General features: G+C 38.1%; 1 protein-coding gene across 2 annotated transcripts in view; it reads left to right on the top strand.

Moving 5' to 3' along the window:
- The window catches only part of LOC133623099 (transmembrane protein 132C), a 397,905-nt gene that overhangs the window by 373,929 nt on the left and 17,976 nt on the right, over positions 1 to 6,000 (top strand). The gene's annotated exons all lie outside the window — the stretch shown is intronic.

The following is a 6,000-nucleotide window of genomic DNA, read 5'->3' as shown; positions in this document are numbered from 1 at the left end:
CGTGCGCAGAGTGACTTTATCAGTAGGGACAGCCGAGTTGTGTTGGAATCGTCGATGCCAGCATAACTGCTTGTTTTGCCCGTCTTTGTTTATCAGGGGGTAACAGACGTGACCTTTTTAAAGAAACACTTTGCTTTGTTGGTGAGGAAGTCGAATGGTCCACTTTTCATAAGCCTTCAAGGACGTAAGCCAAAGAGCTACAATACCAAGTCAGGGGAACGTCTTCTATCAGCCAGGCTGGCAAAGTCGCGGCCGCACTGAAGGGGAAGAGGAGACGTCAGGCCTGTTAGTCGGATTGTTGCAAACGCACTTCTCATAAGAGTGGCAGTGCATGTACGCCTCACCCCTTCCCTCCCTAAGCCTTGTCAAAATGGAGACAAGATAAGCCCTCACAGACAGCAAACTTAAGTGTAGGCGTAGCACTCGGGCATGCACCAATCCTTGAACACTTCTTGAAAATAGCTACAATACAGAACTTCATTGCCTTTCTTCATACGATTAAAATAATCTGTCTCGCGGTTTCATATTTTAGATCCTTATCGTTTCTGCGTGCCTGGTTCTACTGACTGTATAAAGACATAAAGTCGTTTCCTAATCAAATTAAAACAAAGAGAACCCCAACAGAATAACTCATGACCGACAAAAGGCCTTTGTTTATTCGGTATATGAATATATAAAAGAAGATGTCTGTCCACATGCCTCTCATCATGGTATTGTGGCACTTAAAATATTATACAACGTGCCAAAATAGTTACCGGTTTTGTGTGGGAATTTAATGCCACGATAATATCCCCCAGAACTGATCAGGCAAGTGAATTAGACTAAAAAAAAGGAACTTTAAAGGCCTACTGAAATGCAATTTTCTTATTTAAACGGGGATAGCAGGTCCATTCTATGTGTCATACTTGATCATTTTGCGAAATTGCCATATTTTTGCTGAAAGGATTTAGTAGAGAACATCGACGATAAAGTTCGCAACTTTTGGTCGCTGATAAAAAAAGCCTTGCCTGTACCGGAAGTAGCAGACGAGCACATTGTTTACAATCATGGCCACCAGCAGCGAGAGTGATTCGGACATTCTTCAGCAAAAATCAACAGGAAGATGGCAATTCCCCCTTCAAAACAAAAGTTTTGTAAAAACAGTCACTTTTGCCTCTTTGAGCTGTAATTTGACCCCCTTAACATGCTTCAAAACTCACCAAACTGGACACACACATCAGGACTGGCAAAAATTGCGATCTAATAAAAAAAAAACCAACCCCAAAACTCAAAATTGCGCTCTAGCGCCCCCTAGGAAGAAAACACAGACACAACTGCTCCTAGGAAGAAAACTCTGACAAAACTGCCTGTAACTTCCAGTAGGAATGTCTTAGAGACATGAAACAAAAACCTCTATGTAGGTCTCATTTAGACCTACATTTCATATATTGACAACCCCCAGCAAAAATCAACAGGAAGTTTGCAATTCCCCCTTCAAAACAAAAGTTTTGTAAAAACCGGTCACCTTTTTTCAAACATTATCTCCTCTGAGCGCGTTTGTCGTTTCGGCTTTAAACTAGCACAGGAGAGAGATTGAACCCTTCTGATTAAAAGTTGACCAAAGACTTTTAATTACTGCTCCGGTTTGGATTTTATGTGCCGTCAAAGTCGGTCCCGTCCATCGCTGCTTGCAGCTTGAATTTGACTTGTTTTGGAAAGTCTTGACAAGCCGAATTTTCTTGTTCTATTGGCAGATAATTTTGCTTAGTTCAAATAAAATACCCCTAATTTTTATATATTTTTTTCTTGGTTTTGAACACTGACTTTTTGCAGTGCACAAAACGGCGCATCCTGAAGCGACTGTCGGGAAGCGGCTTGAAGATGATCTGTAAAACATCATCTATGCAACATTTTGACCAAAGAACCACTATTACATGTTATGTAGACCACAAGGAAGTGTTTTACATTTAGAAGAAAAATAAATAATACGACCCCTTTAATGCGCCCTATAATCCGGTGCTCATTTTGTATGAAAATAGACCTGACTAGACCCGCTCTTTAGCAGTCCGCCTTATAATCCGGTGCCCCCTATGGTCCGGAAAATACGGTAGTTTGTTTTGAAATGAGCTAAATATCAATCAATCAATGTTTACTTATATAGCCCTAAATCACGAGTGTCTCAAAGGGCTGCACAAGCCACAACGACACCAGATCCCACATCAGGACAAGAAAAAACTCAACCCAATGGGATGACAAAGAGAAACCTTATATAATGTATATAAATATATATTTCTTACACATTTGTTTATATAAGAGTGTGAAGTCTGACCTTAATATAAACGTGCAGCGTAGTAAATTGTCGAAGAAGCCTTTTGCACTTGAGGAAAATAAAGGAGACGTAATGAGAAGGGAAAGTCAAATAACACCCTGCCTAGAAATTTGGCACAGTATTTCTTCTTTGTGAAGAAAAAGACATAAAAGTCATGAGTGGGGGAGTTAACGTTCATGAATATTCAATAAATGTGTCATACGGGGCCTGCTTTTGAGACAACAGACCTGCTATTTTAAGCAAACGCAACACGCATCACTAATTTAGTGTTGGAACAACCCTGAGACAAGTTAGAAGTGTTTTTGTGAAAGGGAAACAGCTGCTCTACGAACGTAGAAAATCTACAACACCAAGACATTCCCCTTCATGATAGAAGACCATCCATGTGTCTTTGTTGGTATGTGCTCCATGCAAACTACATGTTATAGCATAAAACTCTTTTGTTTTATTATTGTCCCACTCGGGTAGCTTTGTCGGCAAGGTCATCGAATACAACCTTGAGGTAACACAGCCTCAAGTAGGAGTGTTTGACGACACCAAAAAACCCTTGAGCCCAGCATTATGTACACATCACATTCATACTTTCCCATGTGTTGCTCTTCGACTTCAAATGATGCCTGGCATTTGAGCTAGAAATTAAATGGTTAATCTACATTTTAAATCTATACCTAAATGTTAAATTTAAATCATAATGTTCCAAACGCTCTGTGGAAGGAGGTGTAGCCAGTGCTGCCTGCAGGAGCAAAGGTCACCGCCTCTGTCCATGGTGCTGAGGACAGAGCGCCATAAGACGGGGGCGTGGGCAGTGCTGACGGCGAGACACGGCTGGCAGGTGATTAGATTTCACAGGTGGTACGTGTTAATCTAATCACCTGTTGTCTTTAACAGTAAGCGGCCGGGAGCAAAGAGGGAGAGAGGATACGGACGTGACTGAAAAGTCACGTTCTGCGAGAGAAAACTTTTGAGAAAAACATATGGTCATTAAAAACCTTGTTCAACCTGCACGAGGAAGCGACTTCCACACGCTCCAAATAGAGTTCTGCTCAAGTGCGCATTTTAGCCCTGTGTGTCTGTGCTGGCTAAGAGACGGGGAAATTTGCATATTTTCTAAATATTGAGCTTTACACTTGGCGAGACATTTAGATTTAACATTTATATTTATGTTTAACATTTATAATTAAATTTAACATTTAGATGTACAGTATATTCATATATTGACATTCACATTTCTCAAGTAGATTCAACATTTGTATTTATAATCAACATTTAGAATTATCTTTTACATTTAGATTTAATGTTTTGATCTAAATTTAACATTTAGATTCAACATTTAGGTTTAACATTTTTATTTAACACGTTTAGACTTTAACATCTATATTTAAAGTTAAAGTACCACTGATAGTCACCAACACACTAGGTGTGGTGAAATTACTCTCTGCATTTGACCCATCCCCTTGTTCCACCCCCTGGGAGGTGAGGGGAGCAGTGAGCAGCAGCGGTGGCCGCGCTTGGGAATCATTTTGGTGATTTAACCCCCAATTCCAACCCTTGATGCTGAGGGGAGGTAATTGGTCCCATTTTTATAGTATTTGGTATGTTTCGACCGGAGTTTGAACTCACGACCTGCCGATCTCAGGGCGGACAGTCTAACCACAAGGCCACTGAGCAGGCTTATTTACATTTACATTACATTAACATTTGTGTTTATATCTATATTTAACGTTTATATTTATATTTAGATTTAAACTTTAGATTCATATTTAAAATTCAGGTTTATATTCAACATTTGTATTTAACACCTGGGTTCCCTCCGGATAATCCGGCTTCCTTCCCATCTCCAAAGACATGCACCTGGGGATAGGCTGGTTGGTAACACTAAATTGACCCGAGTGTGTGAATATTATTGACTGTCTGTCTATCTTTGCGAAGAAGTGCCAATTAGGTACCCCCCGCCCCCAACAATTATATTCAACTTTTGTATTTAAATAGATTTCACATTTATTATCACCATTTATATTCAGATTCAACAATTCGATTTAAAATGTACATTTAACAATTAGATTTTACATTTATAATCAGATTGAACAATTATATTTATCATTTACATTTAAAATTTATATTCAACATTTTTTATATATTCAACATTTATATTTTACATTTATATTTATCTCTAAAATTTAGATTTAGATTCAACATTTCTATTCACCATTTAGGTATAACATTTGTATTTATATTTACGATTTATATTTAACACATTTAGATTTAACATCTATATTTGACATTTGTATTTAACGTTTAGATTTAGATTTAATGTTTACATTTAGTTTTAACATTTATATTTATATTTAACATTTAGATGTACATTTAATATTTGCATTCAGTTTCAATATTTACATAATAGATAATATTTATAATTAGATTTAACATTTACATTTATATTCAACATTTAGATTTAATGTTAGAATAATTGTTTCTAAGTTATCACAAAAACTTTGTGTTACAAGAGTAAGGCTCGTAAAACTCCACTGTGTAGGGGGGGAAGCAAAATGAAGGCGTTCTGTTTTCTTTCATGTATGGTAATCAACAGAAAGATATTGTTCTAACCCAAGGACTTCAAAGCGGAGAGAAGGCAGGATCTGCCCAATTTCCAGACGACCTCTTTTTGAACCTCCTTTTTGAACTGTTTTACGAACATCTTTTTGAACTCGTTTACGACCTTTTCTGTGAACTGTTCTGTAACAAAGGCAACGCTGTTTACGACCCACTTCACTCTGGAAGCAGCTGTGGTCGTGTGGTCGGAGAAAGTAAAATAAAAGAAGGAGGAGTACAATCTTTCGCCAGAGCGTGCTGGAGATTGTACAAGAGTACAGTGTCCCGGCGTCTCTCCTCAACTCAGTCCAAATTGAATTATGTCTCTGTTTGATTCTTTGCTTCTTGTCTTGTTTAATAGACGTCATCAGTGTTTGAACCTGACATTTAACGTTTGTTTCTTTATTTAACATTCACACTTAAAATATGAATTCAAAACTTGTATTTATATTTAACATTTAAGTTTGATGAAAATGAGCTGAATGTAATTGAGTGAGCTAAATATTAAAACAATATCAGCTAAAAAAATTGTGGGTGAATTTTTACATTCGGCACTGTCACGACTGGGACTGTGGCGTGGTTTGTTCTCCCGAGGTGCAAAAGATTTGGACCAGATGTGGCGTGAAGGGGAGTACATGATTTATTTAAACACTATAACTACAAAAAAAGGAAGTAAACAAAAGGCGCGCACAAGGGCGGAAGTACAAAACTTGACTATAAATACAAAACTTGCACAACGGCAGAAACTATGAACAAAGAAACAAAACTTGCAAACTATGGCATGAATAAAGAAAACTTACTTGGACATGGCAGGAAGTGCGCAGAGGTTAACGGAGTGTGACAGGAGTATGAAGAGCATAAATGCGGGATGTCGCCAGAAAGACAAACTGAAAACAATGAACTTAAATACTACAGACATGATTAACGAAAACAGGTGCGTGACTCAAGACGTGAAACAGGTGCGTGACGTGACAGGTGAAAACTAATGGGTTGCTATGGTGACAAACAAGAGTGCACAATGAGTCCAAACGTGAAACAGGTGAAACTAATGGGTAACCATGGAAACAAGACAAGGGAGTGAAAAGCCAGAAACTAAAGAGTCC

Source organism: Nerophis lumbriciformis, linkage group LG12 (assembly GCF_033978685.3).
Source record: "Nerophis lumbriciformis linkage group LG12, RoL_Nlum_v2.1, whole genome shotgun sequence".
In the NCBI taxonomy this organism is placed as follows: domain Eukaryota; kingdom Metazoa; phylum Chordata; class Actinopteri; order Syngnathiformes; family Syngnathidae; genus Nerophis; species Nerophis lumbriciformis.
The sequence above is the reverse complement of the archived record's forward strand: the minus strand, read 5'-3'. Positions and strand labels throughout refer to the sequence as shown.